We start from the raw sequence: 24,211 nt of genomic DNA on the forward strand, positions 1-24,211 counted from the left end.
AGCACAGCCTATGTGAATCCTTAAGGCGTATTCACAGGAATGTACTAAATGATGGTGATACCCCACTGCTGGGGCCTGGGCCATGGTCTGAAGTTAACTCCTATAGCTAAATCCTGTTAGATTTGCTTTCTCTAAAGTGGTGGTTCACTTAAGACCATCAGAGAAAAACAGTCACGTTACAACTCACAACAGCAGCAGAATTACAGTTACGAAGGAGCAATGAAAATAAGTTTATGGTTGGGGCTCAACCCAGCACGAAGAACCATAGTAAAGGATCGCAGCACGAGGGAGGTTGAGAGCCACGGCTGACAGCATTGCTCAACTCGCACCCCACTCTACTTAGAAGTTCAATTTACACATAGAGCTACATTCAAGGTCCTTATGGTGGCCTTTGCAGTCACACCCAGTTTACCCCTTACTCAGTTAGTTGGGTTAGTGTTCATGAACGTTCCCTCTGTCCTGCCCTGTCTCACTCGGTGGCTCCAGTAAAGGTCTGACTCCGATTAAAGGCCACGTCCTTTACGACTGCTGTCAGACCCTGACCTGCATTTACTGACCTTATCTGTTCACCCTACTTTGGAGGTTGTGTTTTGTCTCTTCCCCTAACTTGTAAGCCCTAGAGGGCAGGGACCAAGCCCCACCCCTTTCCATCATCCTCCCCCCCCCAGTATCTTATCTGAGGTGAACAGGTGACACTGAACTTGTTTATAGTGTGACAGGTTTCACCTTCTTAGTATTCCAGAGCTGCAGCCCAGACTTCTCGTTTTCCTCTTGGAGAATAAGAAATCTTTGAGAGAGTGTGGCTGGGTGCGACCATTCTGGAGTAATGGCAACACGAGGCGTTCCTCCCACGACCGGTAAACAGTATTTTACATGTGTATCTGGGCAGCTTCAAGTCCGCCCAGGGACGAGCTCTTTCACAGATCAAAAGGAGCATACGTGCAGCCTGCCGTGGGGGGAACAGTCACGCTGCTAAGTTTAAAGGGAGGGATGATCGAACAGCCTGAAAGTAGAAATGGTTTCGTAGCACGTGTCTAGAGAGAAACATGAGCGACTTAATTTCTGGCTCTCGGGGCACATGTGCCAGTGAGCAGCACACGGGCTTTTTCACAAGGAGAAACTGGCATAAAATCAATAAGGAAAAGCAGCACTTCCTCACGGCTCCAAAGGCATTTAAGGAAGCCAGTTCTGCAAAGGCACGCAACTGTGTGGAATTTCTAACTGGACAGCTAAAGCCACCATCTGAGGCGGCATCTGGGATTTTCCCAGGAGAGCTTGGGGGAGGGAAAATGGCTCACTACTTCATTTCCACTTGTGGTGTGTGCAGGTGTAACCGCTTTCATGTTTGTTGCTGTTGCTTCTCTGTTGTCTTCCCTCGTGGATGAGACAAATGACCGTTCCTTTCCAATCCCGTGGAAATCAATTCATCCAACAATAGCTATTGATTCTCCATCAGAAGTCAAACCTGGATGGGTGCAGACCCAGGTATGGCACCATATATGTGATTTAGTACTTGGGAGGCAGAACCGGGGTGGAAAGTTTGAGACAAACCTGGGCTACCAAACAAAACCTTCTCTTTCTTTCTTTTTTACTTTCTTTCTCTTTACTTTTTTTTTTTTTTTTTTTGAGATATGGTCTTCTGTTGCCTAGGTTGTCCTTAAACTTTCTTTCTTTTTAAAAATAGATTTATTTATGCATGTATTTTCATGCATATGAATGCTCTATTTGCATGCACACCTGCATGCCAGAAGAGGGCATCAGATGCCATTATAGATGATTGCAAGCCACCATGTGGTTGCTGGGAATTGAACTCAGGACCTCTGGAAGAGCAGGAGCCATCTCTCTATCTCTCCTGGCCTCAAACTTTTTATGTAGTCAAGAATGACCATAAACCTCCAAGCATCTACATCTTGAGTGGGGTTATGGACGTTTACCATCATGCCTTGTTTTATGTTGTGTAGGGAATCAAACCCAGGGCTTTGTGTATGCTAGGCAAGCATCTTATCAACAGAGCTACATCTTCATCTTGAGATCTTGTCTTAAAAAACAAAAACAACATCCCTCCCCCCAACACCTCTATGGTTCTAGGTATTAGAACAAAGTCGGGGCTGGAGAGATGGCTCAGCAGTTAAGAGCACCAGTTGCTCTTCCAGGGGACCCGGGTTCAAGTCCCAGCACTCACAAAGCAGCCCACAACTGTCTATAACTCCAGTTCCAGGGGAGCCAGCACTGTCATGCAGGCATACATGCACATAAAACACCATGGCACAGAAAATAAAGAAAAAAGAACAAAGTCACTGACCTCAAGAAGCTTGTGCTGGAGAGTGTGTGTGTGTGTGAGTTTGTGATTACATCAGAAATCCCATGCCAGACTTAGACAATTGAGGTACTGCTAACATCTTACTGCATTTGAAAACATAACCCCAGGAAATTAAAATAGCTGCATATGATTATCTCAGCTCATATATGTCACATATAGTGAAGGGTATTGGAAAGGAATGGATAGTAAGAAATACACAGCCTACTCTTTGCATGCATCCTGGCTGCCTGCATGAGCTGTGTCTTTGAGCGCCTCTCTAAGGAGATGGGCTTTTGCCAGCTCTTCTTTATTTGCCCTCGTGGCACTGTATGGCAGGATCATGAACACTGGAAGTCTGAAATTCCTTCCAGATTCTTCTGTCCTTTTTTTTTCCTGTCACCCAACTCTGCCACTCAATTCTAATAGCTCCCTAAACACTGTCTTATTTATTTTGTCTCTGTGTGTGTTTGTTTCAAGGCTGAGGTCAGCCTTACCTTTCTCAGGTGCCCATCCACCTTGTATTTTGAGACAGGGTCTCTCTTTGGCTTGGAACTCACTGAGAAGCCCAAACTGTTACTAAACTCTATCTTCCTGCCTCAGCCTTCTGGGACTCTAGCAGCTAGTGTGATGTCATTTGTCCCCTATCCCCAACCTCTGTTCAGGGGTTGGAAACAAAGGCTTAGTGTATCTGTGCATTCTGGGGGGGACACTGTGCCACTGACTATACCCCTAGACTTAGGACTGTCTTTTGATATACCTGTTTGTTTTGAGACAGGGTCTCTCTGTGTAGCCTCAGCTGACCTGGACTCTAGACTAGGCTGGACTTGAACTTGTAGAGATCTACCTGCCTCTGCTTTTTGAGAGCTGGGATTAAAGTACTACGTCAGCATGCCCAACTTTAAAATACTTTAAATCAATTATTTTCTGTTGTCTCTCTCCATCTGACTTCCCACTTCTCTTCTGTGACATTTCCCTCTTTGTTACTTCCAGAGTGCCTTGTGTAAAGCACACACCTCCTCAAGCCGTGGCTCTGTGACCCCAGGCTTCTGTAGCTATGTGCCTGAAGAATGAAGCTTATGTTCCTTGACCTGGTTGCAGCTGACCTGAACAGGGTGTGTTCCTGCTTTCTTCCTAGACCCCAGGCCCCAGTCGTATCAGAGCCAGCCATAGAAGGACACATAGGCCTTTATAAATCATACAAATCGACCACAGGCTTTGCTCTCTCCAACACTCTCCTCTTTTTCCTTAGTTCTTTCCATCCTTAATGCCACTCAGTTGTCACTTCCCTGCTTAAGAGCGCTTAATCCACACTCCCTTTGGCCGGAGAGAATCCTTCCCACTTCATGAGTGGCCTAATAGACAGGCCCTTGCAATGCTCAGCTTATTTGAGTGTCTCCCTTACAAGGGGCTCCCTCATGAGCACCTCTGCATGGAGAGTAGCTTATTTGTGGCCTGAGGGCATAAGAACAGTCTGGCACACAGCAGGTGCTCAATAAACTGTTGAATGAGTGTGTCACCCATGGTCTCTTCTGGTTTGGCCAGTGACCTGCACATGTGTGAATCAGTGGCTTTGACAATACAGCAGTGGCCAGCACAACAAAGAGTACAACTGTGCTCTTCAGAGCAGCGAGTTTTAGACATTTGCGCTAATGCTAATCGGATGCAGATGATAAAATATTTCAAGACCACATTTTCCTTGACAATGTTTCTGTGTGCTCTGCAGCTGAAGACGGTTGGGAAGTTCAAATAAATGATTAGAGCATGTAAAACAGACCCATTAAGTAATCTGGATCATTTCCTGCAGAAGAGAAACTTGAAAAAAAAAAACAACTTAATAATAGTTCTTAATGAAAGGGAAGATTGTGCTCCAAGGATGGCTAAGTCTTTCCATGAAGACAAAGAGAAGGCCAAAGCTGAAGTGCCTGCAAAATGCAAATTAAAAATAAAATAAAAAATAAAAAAAAAAACCCTCACTGGTTTTCTATTGGGTCCTAGTTGGTTCTCCTCCTGCCTGGGTCCTGCTTCACAGCAGCCCAGGAAGTCAGGAGGGGCCGGAGACGAGAAGCATGTCTGGAACAGCCTGAGAGAACCATACAGGGATCACACACCGGCTGAAGGCTAGCTCAGCTTTAATTCCAGAGAACGAAGGTTGTAAACCCCTTGGGGAGTGGCTGGGGAGGCTCCAAGGATAGGGGTACGTAATTGGTTGGAACTAGGCACTGCAAGGATGCTTCATTTGCATTATACAGCACGCTCTTATCATAAGAATAGAATCTCAGTACCTAATTAACATAGAGGCGCTGGGAGGGGAGAGCTGGGGGGGGGGGGAGCTGTGTCAGAGGCCTTACATCAAGTGTTGTGTTAGGGGAGTCTGTGTCTAAAGACACTCTGCAGATGAAGTCAGGCAGAGTGCAGGTGACCCCGCCGAGGGGAGGGAGTTCAACCTTTGGCTAGTAGTAATGGCTAGCTGGTCCAGGCAAGAACTGTAACCTCAGCCAGCAGGGTCCCTCCATCAGGTCCGTAGCCCATTTCAGCTTACTATTATGAGTTACTCACACAGGGCCAGCAAGACTGTCAGCCCACTGGCAAAGCTACCTGCCACCAAGTCTGACGACCTGAGTTTGATCCCTGGGACTCTCATGGTGAAAGGAGAGAACCAGCTCCCACAGGTTGTCCTCTGTATGTGTGCGCATGCGTATACACACACAAAAATAACATACCTTAAGTTGTAAGAAAAATAAACAAATAGGGCCAGTGAGATGGCTCAGTGGGTAAAGGCACTTGCAGCCAAGCCTGACGACCCGAGTTCGATCCCCAAGCCTTACACAGTGGAAGGAGAGTGATTCCTGCGAGCTGTCCTCTGACCTCTGACCTCCACGTGTGCCCCGTGACACACAGATACAAAGAGACCTAAACACACACACATAAACAAATGGCTAAGTAAATAGCATTCTTCTTTAATAACAGAGATATTATCTGATCTCTCAGCGAACCCACGCCAGCTCTTCCTATTTTATTATTGCCATTTTATAGGTGAAGGGTGGAAGCCCAGGATGGTGAAGTAACTCACAAGTTGTAACCAGGGAACTGGCAACCCCATTTGCCTGGCCCTGTGTCTTTGCTCTTCCTCCCTGCCTTGCTAGAGGCTGAAATGGAGGTCAAGCTTCCACTGACAGGAGCCTGAGGTTAAGCTCCAGAAATCTCAGGAAGTCCACGGGGCAATTTTAAGTCACCCACCTTCCCTCGCTTTTTCTCTTTGTTCTTGTTTTGAGTTAGTATCTCACCATATAGCCCAGGATGACCTCAAACCTGCGGTGAAGCCCAGGTTAGCCTTGGACTCAAGATGCTGCTGCCTCAAGTCTCTTGAATGCTGAGATCCTGAGCAAACACCATAAGCTTAGATTAAATTTAAACAAGGAAATCCTCGGCTATAGCAAGAGCCTGTCATTGGTACGTAACTTCCTTTTTTTCTGGTACTCATTGTTTTTTTCTCTTTCTGCCTCTCTCTCTGTGTGTAGAAAAGTTAAGTGTATCCATTTAAAAATTTTTTTCAAGTTGGCATCTTTATAGTTTGACCTCAAACTCCTGGGCTTGTGCGGTCCTCCTGCCTCAGCCTTCTGAGAAGCTGAGCCTGCAGGAGCCTGTGCTGTGCTCCCTCCACTATGGTCCCCTGCTCATTTCCCCGTTCTTTATCCTGGAGAACTGGGCCTACCAGTTCTCATTCTGAGAATGAGACAGACGTCGCTTTCTCGTTTTTGCTCTGGGCTGTCAGGGCCTATATGTTACAGTGCCCACGTATGTGTGTGTGTGTGTGTATTTATAAGACTTGACATCGATCCAGTCCGATTTAGTTGCTCTGACTTTACCCCCAGCATGATGGCACTTACTGTAAGGGGCCAGAAAACCAGCATTTTCTTCCCTGTTACAAGCCTGCCTCAGGGATGTGCACAGCCGGGTCGTAGTGCTACAGAGCAGGGGCAGCTCCTCATGCAACTTCGAGGCAACTCCACAGTCTGTGCCAAAAAGTAAGCAGGCATCAGCTGGGAGGGGAGCCAGAGTGGTGGGGCGCTGGGCTGCACCGGGCTGCAGAGGCCTGGGGCCAATTCAGGAGAACTGTGGCAGCCCACAGGAGCCCCTCAAGAAGGGGGCGAATGAGTCACCCGACTTCTCGGGTTGACTGATAACTTCTGCACAGTTTCTTCGAATCAAGTCACATCCTCAGCACTTGCACGTTGGAAGAGTGGAGATAGCTTTCTTGATAGGATCTGGACCTCAGCAGGGTGATGGTAGCTTGTAGGGTTAGATGGGACTTAGCAGGAAGATTACAGGCTGTCCTTTGTGTGTGCTGGGGGTGCAGCAGCAAGTGGGTCTTCTTGGGAAAAAAAAAAACAACACAGTGTCCCTGGAGCAAGGGTCCTTTGATGGAGCCTCATTGGTACAACAGAAGGCAAAGCTAATTTACATGCACTTGTACCCCAAAGTCCAGGGAAAACATTGACTTTTTAACACTAGCTCCCAGGATAGTTGGGTTATCGACACCCTGTTTAGGTCTTGAGTTTTAAGAGGTCACATAATTTTTCTGGCCTCAGTTTTGTCTATCTGTCTTTCTGTCTTCTCTCTCTCTCTCAACAGATTCTCGTTATGTAGCTCAAGTTGTCCTCGGTTTACAGAGATCTGCTTGCCTCTGCCTCCCAGAGTGCAGGGATTAAAGAGCGGGGTGTGCATCAACCCATGGCTGTTTTCTTCCCTTTCGCAGAGGTGATAATGGCACTATTCCATAGGGTAAGATTAAGTAGATCAGTGCCTGGAATGGGTCTGGGTGGTATCTGGCAGACAGCATTAAACCGGTATTTATATCAATGTACATATTGTGAAGGGTAGACAGTTAATAAGAGCTTGGGGGAAAAAAAGAAGATCTCGTCCTCCATTAGGGTATTTTCATAAGCGTGGTGTTCGGCATTCCTAAACCGACAGCCAGGGAATTGAGACCCTGACACCACAGAACTAGTGATCCAAGTTCACAAACAGAACTTAACTTTAATCAACAGGGTCTGCCCTTATTTGCATGGCCATTATTTGCATAGCTCTTATTTGCATGCCAGAAATTATGTAATGAGGAATTAGGAACTCAACTTATGCTAACCTTCGAGAAGCATCAGCAGCTAATGTGGACTGTTGCCCTTCACATGGCAAAGAGATTACGTGCCAGGAAATGATGCAAAAGAGGCTCGTCCTGACTGGCGAAAGACTTCTCCCACCTGCAGACGCCATAGCCCATTACCCTGTATCTCCCATACCCTGCCCTCTTTAGCACTCAATGCGTTTTTGTTTTTGTTTTTGTTTTTGTTTTTGTTTTGTTTTGTTTTTCTAAATTCACTATTTACTATTTCTTGCCCAGCTGCTGCAGTAGCTGGCATCAGCTGGCTGGCTACATCTTTAATGAGGTAATTTAATATTTGCTAGGGGGAGTATCCTCAAGCCTATTAGAAGCAGATGCTTGCTACTTAGGACAATGGTAAACGCTGATGAGACAGAGAGGGTGCATTTGGTGGAATTCATGGCTTCACCTTAGAAGAGAGGCATTTCAGGAGGAGAGATGGAAGCATCTCTGCGCTGTGGAGGACGGGAGGTGAAGGTTAGGCGTGACAGTCAACAGAAATGCCATTGGCGAGTTAAGCTAGGAATGTCACATAGAATGTAGTAGGGGCAATAAGAGAGAGAATCAAGAGATGGGTCTAATGTAATCAGAAACTTTAAAACTTCAAAGTGTGTGCTATTAGTGACTCAGTACCGACTAACTATAAAAAGAATCAAGAGCCAAATCCCTGACCTGTGGTCACCCTCGAAGCGTCCGTTCTTACAATGGCGGCTTTAACCAATAATGATGAACCATTTAGTATAAAGATGTATAAAGAAAATGAAAAGAGCATTATATTTTAGGAACTGGGACAGTATGCCAAAAGTACCTTTGTGTAAGGTCGAATCTGAGCAAATGGACACTTTTGAGGGGGGATTAAAAATTAGTCAGATTTTATCAGTTTCATACAGCTCAACCCAATACATTGAGGTTAATTGACACTAAATCAAAACACTTATATGACCTTGCCTTTTATTGCCTTTTAACTATGACCATAAAATGAAATTGGCCAATTTTATGTCTCAGCCTTTTTGACCTTCTAGAATTTTTCCATGCTAGATAATAAATAAGTGTTTTGTTAATTGAGTGGTATTTTCTGTTATCTCCTTTCAAAAGTTAGGTCTGAAATTCTCTGTGCTACTTAAATTCTGAGGCTGTCCCTAAACTATAATTAATAAAGCGTTGGCTTCATTTCAGTTTTCGTGATTTAGATAAATCTTTCCTGTTCCTTGTTTGGGCAGCACTGGGAAGCTAATTAATATATTAATATATTTCACAGGCAAACAAGACTGTGCTTGCTCACACGGCCATGACAAGAATAAATTCAGGTCAGAAATATTTTTGCAATTATGGGAAAATGTTATTATAATAATGAAAAATTATTGTTTATATAGTACAACTCTGCGCGTTAAAACACATTCTAAACCAACAAACAAGGTGAATGGCAACCAGGCAGGCTCTTTCCCAAAGGTGCCAATTACTCAGAGCCTAGTCGGGGCATCAGCGTGCCCTGCACTGAACTCGGAAAGATAACTTTTGGGCACCCCAGCAAAGCTTCATTATTATCATTTGTTATTATTCACAAAAGGTTTCCTAAGGGTTGTGGTTGATTCCAAACTTAGCAGCAAATTCTGTCACAGCCGAGATGGTAGCGTGAAGTCGCTTTCCACTCAGGAAATAAAATGCTTCTGGGCGGGGATGTAGCTCAGAAGCGGGGAGGCTTGCCTGGCAGGCCTGAAGTCTTAGGTTTGATCCCTAACAGCACATAAACTGTGTGTGTGTGGTGGTGCACACTGTACTCTTAACCTTTGGGAGGCAGGAGCATCCGAAGTTCAAGGTCATCTTCAGCTATATAGTGAGTTCCAGGCCAGCCCGGGCTACGTGAGACCTAGTCTCAAAAATGAGTGGGCTGGGAATAAAACGAATATCTTAGTGGCAATATGTTTGCCTAGCATGTGTGAGACCCTGAATCCAGTTCCCAGCACCGGGGGGTGGGGGGAATGTCTACCTGCCATGGTCTAGGAGATATGGACTGGTCAAGGAAGGCTAAACAAGCCGTGAGTAACAGCATTTCTTCTGGACGCCGGCTTCCCCTTACTTGTTAACCACCTCCGAGAGAATAGCTGCCCTTTGTACCATTTGTTCTCGTGTGGATAAATGGGCAACATCGTGAAAGGCTGCAGGAGTCAGAAAGAATATTGTTGAGGTTTGGTTGACCTGGAGCTGGGACAGCAGCCAGGCCACACACTCAATTCTGAGAAAACAGAATTGCTTTCAGTTTTGAAGAGAACCACAAACCCCCTCTATGTCTAAACCCCTTACATGCACCAAGCCTGTGGGAGAGGGAGGAGCCAAGACGCCAACACAACAAGCTCAGCACCCATCTGAATTTCTCGCTTGAGGCCAACGGCGTTCCTTGGATTTTTCTTTTCCTTTTTGGAAAGAGCAGTCACAATTCTGCCTGAGTTGTGCTGTCCAATGGGAGCCTAACCCCAAGTCATGAGCTCTACAACCACACGGCAATGCTGATGATAGCTCATGAAGAACAGCTCCAAACACACCTAGAGGCAATCAATTACTGGTCACACAGCCCAGAGGCCAGACGTTGGAGCAGTGAGAAAAAGAGTTAGGGCATCCCAGGAACAAGTCGCAGTGGTTTTGTTCAAGTTCCGATTCGAGTGGACCAAGACGGAAAAGTGGAAAACACTGATAGAACTAGGTAACTGCGTCTCCCTTCTTATCTCACCGAAAGCTCCCTGGTTCCAGGGATCTCAGGGAGTGTAGGAGAACAAAGAGCTGCTGGCAGGCGCTGGGGGGAGGGTGTGTGTTGTAGGAAAACTGGCTGTGTTTGAGGTTAGGGGTGTGTGCCAGGACTGGGTTACACAGAATTATTAAGGGCTCAGGACGCTGCTGGAAGGGCAGGATCTGTGCTTCAGAAGGTGGCTCTGGGTGAGGGCTCTGGGCCAATCCCTTATTACCTTAACGATACAGCTCTAATCCAGGATAACAATAAATCCCTCACTACCATCAACACGTACCATCACTACCAAGATAATCACAATCTGCTTTCAACAATGCTGGTACTGTAACACCTCTGGATCTTTTCTCCAACTTCCCATTTCTGAAAATGATTTCTAATGTGCACCAAAAAGAGAAGCAATCAGAAGCCATTCTTGTCAATTGCTGTTTTAAATAACCGAAGTTATCCTTTGTCTGGGAGTGCACAGTCTTTTTATTTTTTTTTAAAGCATGTATTGAGCACAAATTGTGTACTTGGCAGTTGCTCTAGTTGTTCTATAGTTAACCTTTTAAAAGATGATTCTTTAAAAAAATCACCTGGCCAAAATATAAAATGTCTGCTTTGTTAACCCATTAAATGAACAAAACAGGGGCTGAGGAGATATCTTAGTCCCTAAAGTGCTTTGCACACAAACATGATGCCCAGTACCAATGGTAAGTCGGGGTGTATCTGTAATCCCAGAGTTGGGGAGGTAGGGAGACAGAGGCTCACTGGGGCTTACTGGTCAGTCAGGCTAGCTCAATCAGTGAGTGCCAGGCTTCGTGAAGGGCCCTGCCTCAGAGATAAGGTGGAGAGCAGTGGAGAAAGACACCCATCGTCTTCTTCTGACCTCAACATACACTTGCACCTCCGTGCACACACACAAACATGTACTCACTCAAAACTAGCCACAACCAGCTCAGGGATTTGCTTTCAGGTATACGTGGAGAGGATCTTGTTATTTAGCCCAGGCTGGCCTCATGATCCTCCTGCCTTTGCTTCTCAAGTGCCAAGAATACAGCGGTGTTTTATCATATCCAGACAAGGATTTTTAAAACAGATTTATTTTATTTTAAAGTGTCTGTGTGTGTAAGAGAGAGACAGAGACAGAGAGACAGAAAGACACACAGAGAGAGGTGCCTGACATGGGTACCGGGAACTGAACTTGGGTTCTCTCAAAGAGCAGTCCATGCGTTTAACGGTTGAGCCATTTCTCTAGCACCAGGATTTTTTTTTTAATATGCTAAAAAGTAATATTATATTACTTTTAATAATATAATATTAATGTGTGCACAGCCCACATTGTGTGCATTGTAGCCTCGGAGCCTATGATCCCATGAGGTGCCACATTCAGTTAGATAAACCACAACCAAGCTGGGAAGCAAAGAATGACACTCGCAGTTCAACCTGGGGGGGGCTTTTAAGCTGAAAATCAAGTTAAGAGAAAACATGTTCAACTGTTAACTTTTAGATCTGATATGGTCTGGGTATGCTCAGTTCAGAAGTGGAAAACGCACAGACAAGTACAGAGGGTAGTTTTTATGTTTACAGTATTTGTTTGTTTTTTGAGACAGGGTCTTCCTATGCAGCCCAGCTGGCTTGGCACTTACTAGGTAGCCCAGGTTGGCCGTGAATTCTGAGATCTTTACACCTCTGCCTCTCAAATGCTAAGATTGCAGGTGTGCATGCCACCATGCCTATCTTGCCCTTGTTTTCAGACGGTCTTGCCGTGCGGCCTAGATTGGCCTTGAAATCAGGACCCTTTTGCCGCACCCTCACTAATGCAGGGATTAAGGGATAAGTGCTGGGATGTATATGCACTTTTTTAAAAAGTTTCATTTATTTTTTATTTTATGTGCATTGGTGTTTTGCCTGCATGTGTGTTTGTGAGAGGGCGTTGGATCCTCTGGAGTTGGAGACAGTTTTCTTTTTTAATCTGCCATGTGGGTGCTAAGAATTGATCCCAGATCCTTTGGAAGAGCATACAGTACTCTTGACCACCGAGCCATATATCCATCCCTGTATATGTGCTTTTTTGAGATAGGTTCTCACTGCATAGCCCTGACTGGCCTAGAAGTGGCTATATAGACCAGGCTGGCCTCAAACTCACAGAAACCTGCCTGCCTCTGCCCTCCCAAATGCTGGGTTTAGAAGCATGAATTATCATGCATGATGCTCAGATACAATTCGACTTTTTTGGTTTGTTCCCCACTATTCACAGGCTTTTTATGAGTTTGTTTTATAGACCCTGTTTGTTTCAGAGGGGCGGTAAAGGTACAGGCTTCCAAATCCAGTACCGGCCCTTAGGGACAAGTCCTTTAATCAATACAGTTTTTTCCATTCATCGGTTTGAGCTGTTGTCTCCGTTTATGTCCTTTGGGGTGGTGCAGCAGTCCTGGGGTTAAGGGCTGTGGTAGATGTACAGGCCTCTGTGCCTGCCAGCTGTTCCCAGTTGACTCTCAAGTGGTGCTTCTGTGCCCAGCTGTAACATACGACTGACAAGACCATCTGGACGAACAGAATCCCTGCACCTTGGAGGGGAGTGGGAAGAGGATATGGGTCTGAGGCTAGTCCTTGAAGGCTGCCTAGGATTTTGGAAGGTATTGGGAGGGTCCTGGGAGAGTTCAAGCAAGAGCAGAGGGCCTTTGTCCTGGAGGAGTAAGCAGGTGAGTTCCTCGGAACTACGTGTGTGTCCTCAGCACCATGAGTGTGCTTTCACTGTAAAAACGGGTGAGGAGCTGCAGCTTGCGGATGGAAGGGTCAGTGCCCCACATCCTGTAATTTTCTATCTCAACTCTACTACGGAGGGAGGCTTGCTGAATTTTTATATAACGTTCAGTTGCCTTCTAAACCCTAAAGTCATGTCGTATGGTCATAATTTCTTTTGGAGAGCATATTGCAGTTTACAAATTGCTTTTTTTTATACCCATTATTACATTTGCTCCATATAGCAGCCCCGTGCCATCCTGAAAGCTCTTCTTTTTGACAGCGACTGCTGGGGATGGAAACTACCCGCTGGAGATAGCAGCGCTTTCCTCAGCAGCCTCATGCTGTGCTAGAAGCATGGGCCAGTTGAGGCCAGCAGTTCAGGAGAATTGGAAGGAGAGGGCCCAACGCTGACAGACACTAAGAGTCCCTGGAGGTGGTGGCTTTCAGAACTGAGGGATGTAGAAGGGATGGAGGCACAGCAGGAGGGAGATCCTGAACCAGGCAGAGAGCTGATCCTTAGTGTAATGCAGGTACTTAGTAGGCTCATACTGAGTGCTCTCCTCAGCTACCAGTAGGGCCAGTGTGTAGCCTGAAGAGGAGGGAGGTGGGAGGAAGAGAGAGACAGAGACAGAGAGAGACAGAGAGATCTTTTTGGCTTTGCGACAAGGTGACATGTAGCTAGGCTGGCTATGAGCTTGCTAGCTCAGGGTGGCCTTGAACTCCTGATCCTCCCTGCCTGTACCTCCCAAGCACCGAGATTATGGTGTGTATTGCCACACTCTACTGTAAAAAAAAAAAAAAAAAAAAAAAAGAACAACTTTTTTTTTTTTTTAAATGTTAGGGGCCCAAGAGCTGGATCTCAGGATCTGCCCAGAGAAGTGTGCTCATCAGTTTGATGCATGTGCCTTCTGTCTCATTCCAGAGCATTCCATCCATCATCAAAAGCCCCTTCTAAAGTGCTGCACTTTGGCAACTGCTTTGTGGAAGGGAAAACAATCAGGACACTGTTATTGTTGCAATTTAGCCAGGATAAATCTGATGGATGTTGGCAGCATCAACATATCATTTAGCCTGCCGAAAATCAGTTTACTTTCCTACTTAGAGACACGATGTGAAATGAGATTAATCCAGTTGCCGTAGAGTGAATTCAGCCGAACAAATCCCTCTGCAGCTCATTTGAATCAAAACCCACATGGCAGTGGAGTGCTGTCTTTAGCGCCTGAGTAAAGGCATTGATCTCAGGTTTATTTACAGAGAAATTCACATCAGAGCTGCTGTCAATGACAGTGAGCTCTTCTGTCCTTAGATGAGGGTCTCGGGAAAAACATTTGCAGGACAATGTGGCCCTGAAACTTAGCCTAAGGATGATTGTACCGGCTAGACTATAAACTCAGCCAAGATCCACAGCTCCCTGGAGGAAGACAGAGAATAAAAAGCAACAAAACTGTGAATGTGCTTTTCCAGTCTCCCTTTACTTTCCGGGGCCAAAAGGGCAGTCTGTACACAGGATTGCTTAATAAATATGTTTTGGTGGTAAGACTCACAGGCAGGGAAGACTTGGACAGGGTCCAGAGGGCACGGGTGCAAAGATTGGCCAGAGATGCCGGGGGTGGGGTAGGGTAGGGGGTGGTGGCAAGCTAATGGAACCTGACAAAGGGGCAGCTGGGTGGACACAGTGAGGGGGGGTTGTAGTGGTGGGGTATGCTGGGGAGGATAAAAGAAAGTTGCTCCGGTGAGGGGGCGTGGGGTTCAGGAACGGAGGCCAGACATCCTGGTGACTTGGATGGATTCTAAGGAACCCGCGGGTCCTTGAGAAATCTTTCTTTGCAAAGTTTAAAGCTGAGGGAGAGATGATCTTTCTGAAATGTCTTAGCTCCCCTGTTGGAGGGAAAACTAGGGGCAGGGACCTCTCCAGTTCTCGCAAGGCTTTTATCCCTGGGTTTTGCAGTAGCTGGAGTCAGGACTCAGCTTGCTTCTTGGCTGCCTTTCTTCATAGCTCAGAGCGCTCGCTTGACCCCTTCTTGCAAGTAAACCGTACTGTGGACTCAGCAGAAGCCTCTCCTTGATGAGGAGGAGTTAAGAGGCTCACTGGAGCTGAACGCTCAGCTGACCCTGCCGCGGGTCACCCTCGGAGGCTGGTGTGGCTTTCAGGCGGCCCAGTTTCAGCCAGTGAATTCTGCTTCCTCCTTAAGTCTCTTCTTGCTGGTTTTACGTGAAATCCCTCTAATGCTCAACACACTTTCTTGTCTTCCAGGGTTTACAAGATGCTGGGATCATAAGAAAGTATCCACTCTACTGCCTGGGCCCCTCTCCATCTCTCTAGCCCACAATACCCCTGGCCCTCCCGCGGCAGTCACCTGGCATCTAGTCCCTGAACGCCAGCCCTGCTACCTAAACTGACTGTGCATAGAGCATTGGGTACAACCTGACCTGTCCCTGTCCCCCTCCCCAGGCCCCCAACATTACGCTGGCCACTTCCAGATTGTTTTTGCTCTCCCTGGTCCTGTGTGTGGTTCTGTGTTCCTATAGCACACACCCACGGGTCCCCTAGAAGCCACACCCCCTACAGAAGGCTTTCTCAGCTTTGTTGCCATTGACTGTGGGGACCATTTAGTGCAGTGCAGCTTAGCAGCCTCTCCAGCTTCCACTCACCAAGCAGTATCCCACGGCCAAGTGATACCTCTGAAGATACCAGGGGTATCTCCGGGCATTGCCAAACATCCCTCCCAGGGATGGGTTGTGGCGAACACATGATGCGTGAAGACCTAGCAAGGCAAGGTCATTTAAAGCCAGTGATGCAAACCTTAAGGAAAGGCTGTGTATGCTGGGAACATTTAAATCTGGTAAAGTCATAACTAATGACCTCTATACTCTCCACAATGCTGCAAGGGGTAAACTATGCTAGGATGCAGTGTGCAAACCCGGTAAGATCCCTTCACCCCACACCAGGCCTTCCCAGACATCACTATGCACAGCAGTCACCAGGAAAAGCTTCTTGAAAGTCAAAAGCAGATTCAGGAGGTTTGGGAAAGAGACCGAGGGCCTGTCTGTCTGTCTATCTATCTATCTATCTATCTATCTATCTGTCTATCTATCTGGTATAGTGGAGGGAACTGACTTCAGGTCTTTTCTCTCAGGCTCACAGACAGCTGATCCTGGATCATGTGGATCAAGCACAGAGGTTCCAAGTCCCAGCCTCTCCTGAGACCTGAAGGGGAGACCATTGAGCTCAATAGTCTCGAGATCACAAGAATAACATTAAAGTTTGCATTAGAATGACAGGTCAGAGAAGTAAGGGATGTTCCCTGTATCTTTCTGCAATGAAGCAAACAGTACATGGGGCATTTTGAAATAGACACTTGCATTAGCTTGAGATTATATGTTGTAAGTTTCCCATAGGGTCTCTGTTTCAGCCTAAAATGATGATTTCCAAATTCCTAGTTTGCTCAGACTTTCAAAGGTCTCCTCCAGGAGTCTGACAGACCCCTGAAGCTCGAGGTGTCTGTCATCCATGTGTGCAGCTCACAGGAGGCAGTGGGTTAGGATGGGGTGAGGGAGGAAGGAGTAAAGAGAGCCTCTTGACTTAAAGTTCTTATTATTTAATTCACTTTTCCGTAGTGCAGTTTGGGTGGTGGTCTTTTTTCAGTCCCTCAGTGCTGAGGATGAAATCCTAGGGCCTTGAGCATGCCAGGGTAGAATGTTCTGCCACCAAGCCCCATATCCTAGCCCCAAAGAAGACATATATATATATATATATATATATATATATATATATATATATATATATAATATAATATATATAATATTACACATTATATATTTAAAATAATATATGAGATAATATATAATATTATATAATAACTATGATAATATGTGTATTATATATACATATATAATATGTATGAGTGTTTCATCTGCATGTATGTTTATGTATCATGTGTGTGCCTGGTGCTCACAGAAGCCAGAAGGCACTGGATTCCCTGGAACTGCAGTTATAGACAGTTGTGAGCCACCATGTGGGTGCTGGGTCCTCCGGAAGAGCAATCAGTCTCTTGGCTGCCGAGACATCACTCTAGCCCAGGTCTGAATGTTTTATTGCTTAAAGTATTACAGTTCTTGGCTGGAGAGGTCTCTCAGCCTGTAAGGCGATTGCTGCACAAGAATGAGGACCTGAGCTGGGGTCTCTCAAAGCCCATGAAAAAGGCCTGAACCTAAAATCCAGCATGAGAGAGGCAGAGGCAGAGGCACTCCAGGGCCTGCTGGCCAGCCAGTCTAGGCACATTGGTAAGCTGAAGATTCAGTGAGAGACCGTAGCAAAATATAAGGTGGGGAACAAGTCAGGAGCACATCCAACATCAGCCTCTGGCGTCCACAAATGCATGCACATCTGTACACACCTGTATACTTGTTTGTGCACACACACACACACACACACACACACACACACACACACACACACACACAGATTGCAGTTCTCTTACTTTTCACATCAATCCAACACCCTTTCCTTCCTTCCTTCCTTCCTTCCTTCCTTCCTTCCTTCCTTCCTCCCTCCCTCTCTCTCTCCCTCCCTCTTTTTCTTTCTTTCTTTCTTTCTTTCTTTCTTTCTTTCTTTCTTTCTTTCTTTCTCTCTCTCTCTCTCTCTCTCTCTCTCTCTCTCTCTCTCTTTCTTTCTTTCTTTCTTTCTTATACAAGGTCTCGCTATGTAGCACAGGTTGCCCTTGAACTTGTTGTGTAGACCATACGTGCCTCTACCTCCAACTGCTGCCCATTTTCTTATAAATCTAGAATCCTCAGTCATGTTGGAGAGTCCTGAGGAACATGACAAAGCAGCTCATCATGGAAACTGAAGCACAGAGAACTCATGCTTTTGGCACGAAACCATCCCTCATTCATGTGCTCTTTATACCTTTTAAGAGTCACCTTTAATCTGTTTCGCAAAGAAGAAAAACCTAATGGCATCTACTCAAGTGGCAAATAATTTCACTCAAAATTTTATTAACCCCACACAATGTCACTACAACACCAAATCAGATAGCCAGTCATATCTTTAAAGCCATTGCACAAGTGAATGCCCACTGGCTGTAACATGTCGGGACAAGTGTGATCAGATCTCCTGAAAGCTGCCCAGAGCCTGACATAAAACTTCTCCTCCTCCCGCAGAGCACTGCTCAAGCTAACACTGACTTTGGATTTCGTACACACCCAGGTCTTTGCGTAACCTTGGAAAGGAGGTGACCACTACATCTGTGACTGTTTTCCAGTGAGGTCCTAGCATGTCTAGAGATACAGAGCTACAGAGGATGGCTCACAGACAGGGGAGAGAACGCAGTTCCAAAGCCTTTGAGATTAGCTGCTCCAGCTGATGAGTACTCCCCTCCCCCGAGGGAAGGAGAGCTAATCTGCCCGTTCTGGAACATTCTGACAGGTTGTTATCATCAGATGTAATAAGGATAAATGTCATTATTAAGCCTCTGTGCCTAGTGTTCCTTTTCTCCCCCCCCATACACACACACACACACACACACACACACACACCACAAACATACACAGAGGGGAGAAAGAGAGGGAGGGGGCAGGGAGAGAGAAAATGAACACTAGGCACATGAGAACTTTGGGGTTCTAGCTGACCAGTTTCGGGATGAGTCAGCAGTGTGATGTAACGGCCCACAGAGGCTAATCCAGTCGTGGGCTGTATTAATAGAAGTAGAGGGAGAATTACCCTGTGGTATTGGCACAGTCAGACTTCTCTTCTGTTCTGGGCACCCTGACTGAAGAACAGTTCTAAATTGGAATCCTTCCAGAGAGGGCTACTTCACATGATGGCAGCATGCAAAACTGCCACCCAAAGAGTTAAACAAACCAAGGTTTTTTGTTTGTTTGTTTTTGTTTTTGTTTGTTTTCAAAGAAGATTCCAAGGGACATGACAGAGCAGGAGAGAGAGAGGCTTTTCTGTGAAAGAGCTCCAGTTACAGAAGCTTAATTTCTGGATCTGAGATGTAAAATACCTCATGAGGGCCTTCTCCTATTTTGCTTGCAAAATAGATGTTTTCAGCAAATTATACTCTGTTTCTCTCATGATTTCCTTGACATTGTGTAAAAAAAAGTTCAGGATGAGTCAAGGCAATGGCTCAGTCAATAAAGTGCTTGTCTCTCAAACATGCGGCCCTGAGTTCAGATCCCCAACGTCCTCACAAAATCCGGGCACAGAGTCTGTAATCCCAGCCCTGGGTGGAGCAGAGGCAGGTGGATGCCAAGAGCTGTGGGCAACCAGCCTGGCTAACCACTGAGCTCCGGTCCAGTGAGGGAGCTGATTTAAAAGACTAAGGTAAAGGGAGCAGCGAGCTGGCTCAGGGTTAAGGGCGCTCTGCTGCCCCCACGGAGGACTGGGGTTCCATTCCCAGCACCCATATAGAGTGGCCTACAACTGCCTGTAACTCCAACTCCAGGGCATCCAATGCCCTCTTCTGGTTTTTGTGGGCACCACATACATGCGTGGACACACAGAGAGATACACACCCATATGAATAGTTAAGAAAAACAATGTAGAGACCAATTAAAGAAGATACTCAGTGTCAACCTCTGACCTACATGTTTGTATTTACAAACACACACACACACACACACACACACACACACACACACACACACACACACACACACACAGGCCTGGATGCATCAATGCCTTCTCCTGCCCTCAGACATGCCTCTTCCAGGAAGTCTTCCCCAAAAATCCCCACCTCGAGCCAGTTTCTCTGTGGTTTCTTTGTCATGGACTTCCCACAACGATAGCATTTTCTTCTGCTTCTCCTGCCTTTCTCAAGATTATTTGCTCCCCAGTGAAAAGGACTCTGTTACGGTTTTGATTTTTATCTTCCTAAATGTTCTCAGTTCATCCGGGTCCCGATCAACAAGAGACTGAGGGAATTTCTGCAGACAGCAGCCAAAAGATGAATTAAAGTATCTGGACAGGTAATCTTTTGTAACATCTACATGACAAAGCATTGCAGCTACTCTCTTGATGCTAATAACTGAATCAGCCCCCCTCCCCCGGTTTATGATATAATGTGAGATGACAAAGCTGGCTGAGACCTGCACCTTGCTCCCTTACGTCTTCATTTCCCTGTGGCTGCTGCTCAGCCATGCTGTCGAAAACCAGCCTTCTGTCTAAAAGCTGCCTCTGTCTTCTTCCAGGCACTAGGGGGTGCCTCTCTAGTTGGGGGGGGCTTCCCTCACAGTTGCCCTTTATTTATTTGTGAGGTACTGTGTATTACGACGCTATGTGGGCCCTTGGTTCATAAAATGTACTGTGGCCCATTTATAAATATTGATCTAAGGAATCAAAATGCCACAGAAATGAGTTTGTTTAAATAAGAAAGGGTTGTGTAAGGCACTTTTTTCCACCGAGATGTTGCATGCTTTACAGTCTACAAAAGCTTTGGGGGTTGTCATGCATGAATCTTCCCGAGTCTCCTGTGTGCTGGGTTAAGGACTGGTGTCCCTTTGTTCAAGGACAGGGCAGTGGAGGGGCACCCTGAGCCATCCGAGAAGCTGAGAATAGAACACGTCCTCCAGGAGCTTCGTTCATGCTCCATCACTCTCCTCGCAGGATGTAGTGTTCTCTCCAGCTGTCCTGGCATGGTGCACAGTGTATGCTTCTTCAGAAGATGTGGATACGGCCTCATGGCCTGAAGTCCAATTTAGAAACTTTAAAAAGCAGGATGGTGAGAAACACGACCTCAACTTCCCATCATCAATCGCAAATTACAAATACAGGCAGTTACCTCCGTGGCTAGCCAAGCCTGGCTGTGCCCAGTGGTCCTTGGGGAAGGTATCACCATGTCCCTCTTTGGTCTTGGGGCTCCATTGGCCAAGCCCATTTAAGAGCTCTTAAAGGCTGTGGGTGAGCATGCCCATGTCCAGGTATGTGTGTGTGCGCGTGCGTGCGGGGTGTGTGTGTGTGTGTGTGTGTGTGTGTGTGTGTGTGTGTATGTGTGTGTGTAAACCAGAGGTCAGTGTCAGCGTCTTTCTCAGCTGCTCTTCACCTTATTTTTTGAGGCAGGGTCTCTCACTGAACTCATTGATTTAGGAAGACCAGCTAGTCAGCGAGCTCCACAGATTCTTTTCTCTCTCAGAACCAGGATGGTAGGGGTACATATCCACACTTAATCTTTTCTGTGGGTCCTAGAACTCAGGTCCTTAGGCTCGTGTGGTGAGCCTAACTTGAGCCATCTCCCTAGCCCCAAGGATATAGCTTTTAATGAGAAATCACGTGGGAGGCATTGTGTCCTTCCAGAAGAACAACCTCTTTAGGGAGACGGGGCTTCCCAGCCCCGAATAGGCCCATCAGCATTGCTTATGTCCATGTTGTACTCTGAACTGCCCACGAGGGACAAGAAAAGAGTGTGCTGCAGAGCACGGGGTCAGAAGATAATTGCTGTCAAATAGCCCTGCGGCAAATGAGGTGCCCAGCAAAATGACACAGTGTAGCCTGCAAAGGCACTGCTGATATTTATTGTTCCTAATAAGACTTGGATCTTGCAAAGGAATCCATCAAGATGGACTCAGATGCCAGCTCTCATGACTTACAGGGAAGGGTGAGGGGTCCTGACACGTAGGGCAAGAAGAGTCATTTGCTGTCAGTGTGGGGTGGATACTTAATTCTCAACAGAGAACCAGAGGGTGTCAAAGAACACATGCTCTGACTGCTCACTTGACCAGAGGAAACGGAGGCCCAGAGGAGTTGTGACCTGTTGAAGGTCACATAGCTAGTTCTCTCAGATAGAGTCTGAATCCAGATCTGCAGAGGCCAGGGAAGGAGGGTTCCGTGAAGGGAGAATGACATGCCTAGGACAGCATGGAAAAGGGTGTGCATCCCAGCAGGGGTACCTTGAGTGAGGCGCTTCAACCTTGCTTTTCCCTCTCTGCGAAATTCGAGGGAAGACATGCGGTTTATCTGCCTTGAAGACCTTACTCAGACCAAGTGAGAGCATGTGCGAAAACTCATGTTTAAAGCTCAGAGTAACCTAAATCTAGAGAAATTTTCCTGTTGGGCTTATATGGATGGAACACTAGGGAACAATCTGTGTGGAGAGGTGGAAGGCTGAATGCAAGCATGGGTTCCCCCTGGGGTGGCACTCCTTTTCCTCTCCTCTCCCACCGCTGAGAATTTTGTGCTGTGGGTAATTAGTGTTATTAACAGATGATTAAAAACTTGATACAAAAGGTGCTGAAATTTGTTAAGTTTTCCCTGACTTAACATCAACTGCTTTTTATCCTACTTATTTTGAAACAGGGTGTCTCACTGATCCTGAAGTTTGATTCTGTTATGTTGGTTGGCCAGCAAGTCCCAGGGATCTTCCTGCTTCAGCCTTCTCTGCTCTGGGATTACATGTATGAACTGATAAGTCAGGCATGCTGAGAATCCAGACTCAGGGGGGTTCATGTTTCTCTAGCAAGTTCTTTACCTACCCAGCCATCTCCCTCACCCTGACATCACACCTCACTCCTTTACAAAGGAGTGAAATCCCCAACTCATATAATGAAGAGCACAAATCTCAAGTTACAAATCAACAAGGTTTTTTTTTTTTTCCTATTCGTGTTCCCCCAGTAATATTTCTTAGTTATTTAGGTTCTTCTTGAAATCCATATTTAACAAGAGAACTATCTACTCATTACTGACTGAGTTCCCACAGAGTTCTCAGTAGCACTAGACAAAAGGCTTAGATCATAAACCATTTGTAGGCTGACATGTTAAAACCGTGGTTCTGGAAGGCTGAGGGGTGCAGAGGAGGAAATAGCAACAACAACAAATGAAAAAATATTCTTCGTGCCCCGTTGATCAATTAGGCTGCTTTTCATTAAAAAACATGAAAAGGCGGAGGCAACAGAGCAGTGACGGTCCTAGGAATGCATAAAGGCATTAATAATGCTGGCTTCCTTTCACTCACTTATTTTGGTTCTCTTTAGAAAATTACACTTGAGAGCCCTCTATAATGGCAACTTAAGGAGCAGATAGGCATAACCCTGGAACCCGCTGGAAATGCTAATGAGGGTTCAGACCAATCCCTAGCTGGGGAGGCTTTTTTCTGGATAAAGCTGTAAGTTCCTGAGAGAGTGAGGCAAGGTCTAAGTGCCAAGGTAACCAGCCCGGGGGCATTACGACCCACAGCAGACATCCATCATCCATGATCCTACAAGGAAACCCATGTGGCCTTTATGAGTTGGACAAGGCCGAGACTCAGTGTTTTAGTGGTAGAATCTTTTACAGTACAGGAATGTGAAAAAACGAGCCCCCTCCCATCAAAATATCCTGTTCTGCCCTGAGGCTTTGAGGTCTCATAACTCCTCTCTTTGTATTAATCTTTTTCATTTCCTGCCCTCCCTTTCTAGTCCTCCCTTCCTCACTCCCAACTCTTCCACGTTTTTAAGTTTCTTACGTTTTCAGGTTTCTTAAACCTTATAAGTTTGAGAAGGTTCTAAGTGATGTAAGTTCGATAAATAAATGTGTAGTTCCCAGGATGCTGTTCTTCTTCAGAAGACCAGAGCTTGCAATGTGTTTGGGTGGCCACGCTAGCTTTTCAACTTCAACCCTGGTGTATGTGGCCCTTTTGCTGATTTCCATTCAGTTCCATCCTGTTGTTCCTCCTTCCATATGCCAGCTTTCACAGAGAATGTTCTGGAATCAGACTGCTTGGGATCAAACCCTGGCTCTACTGTGAGTGACCCTGTGTGAGGTATTTTAACCTCCTTTGCGCCCCAGTTTTCTTACATGTGAAGGAATGATATCACTAGCGCTTTTTCAACTATGCCGGGGAAGTAAACAGTTTAATGCCTCTGAAGCACTAGGTTGGCGCAGGAGGTCCTGAAGTAGAGTTTACAAGCAATATGAGAGGCAGAGCAACAAGGCAATAACAGCAACCGCATCAACGACGCACTGTTTTGGAAACGTGTATAAATTATTCAATCCTCAGACAACGCCACTAACATCCTCATTACTCTCCCTTTGCAGCTCAAGAAACAAAAACAGACTGAATTTTGTTCAGTTCACTCAGCCAATGGTGGGCTCGGCTCAGATTTAGGCTGTTTGGCTCTACAGCAAGGACTCAGCCACTGTAACTCATTATTATTACTGCCGTGTGAACTTACACACTCGCTAGATAAATACAGCTGCTGTCACTAGCGGTGACTGAGCACATCTTATGCATCTTCAAAGTATATTAAAAAGAGATATGAACACTGATGGAATATTGATTTAGGCTAAGGCTAGGACCTAAAATCATCACAT

The 24,211-nt window shown here is 46.1% G+C and overlaps 1 protein-coding gene and 1 long non-coding RNA gene across 2 annotated transcripts in view; one reads left to right on the forward strand and one right to left on the reverse strand.

Moving 5' to 3' along the window:
• The window catches only part of Grap2 (GRB2 related adaptor protein 2), a 73,338-nt gene that overhangs the window by 45,165 nt on the left and 3,962 nt on the right, over positions 1-24,211 (reverse strand). The window lies entirely within an intron of this gene.
• On the forward strand, positions 177-4,217 carry LOC132655794 (uncharacterized). The gene is made up of 3 exons (XR_009593643.1): positions 177-857; positions 1,328-1,485; positions 3,290-4,217. It is a non-coding gene; the product is annotated as an uncharacterized LOC132655794 (long non-coding RNA).

This window comes from Meriones unguiculatus, chromosome 8 (genome assembly GCF_030254825.1).
Source record: "Meriones unguiculatus strain TT.TT164.6M chromosome 8, Bangor_MerUng_6.1, whole genome shotgun sequence".
Classification (NCBI taxonomy): Eukaryota; Metazoa; Chordata; class Mammalia; order Rodentia; family Muridae; genus Meriones; species Meriones unguiculatus.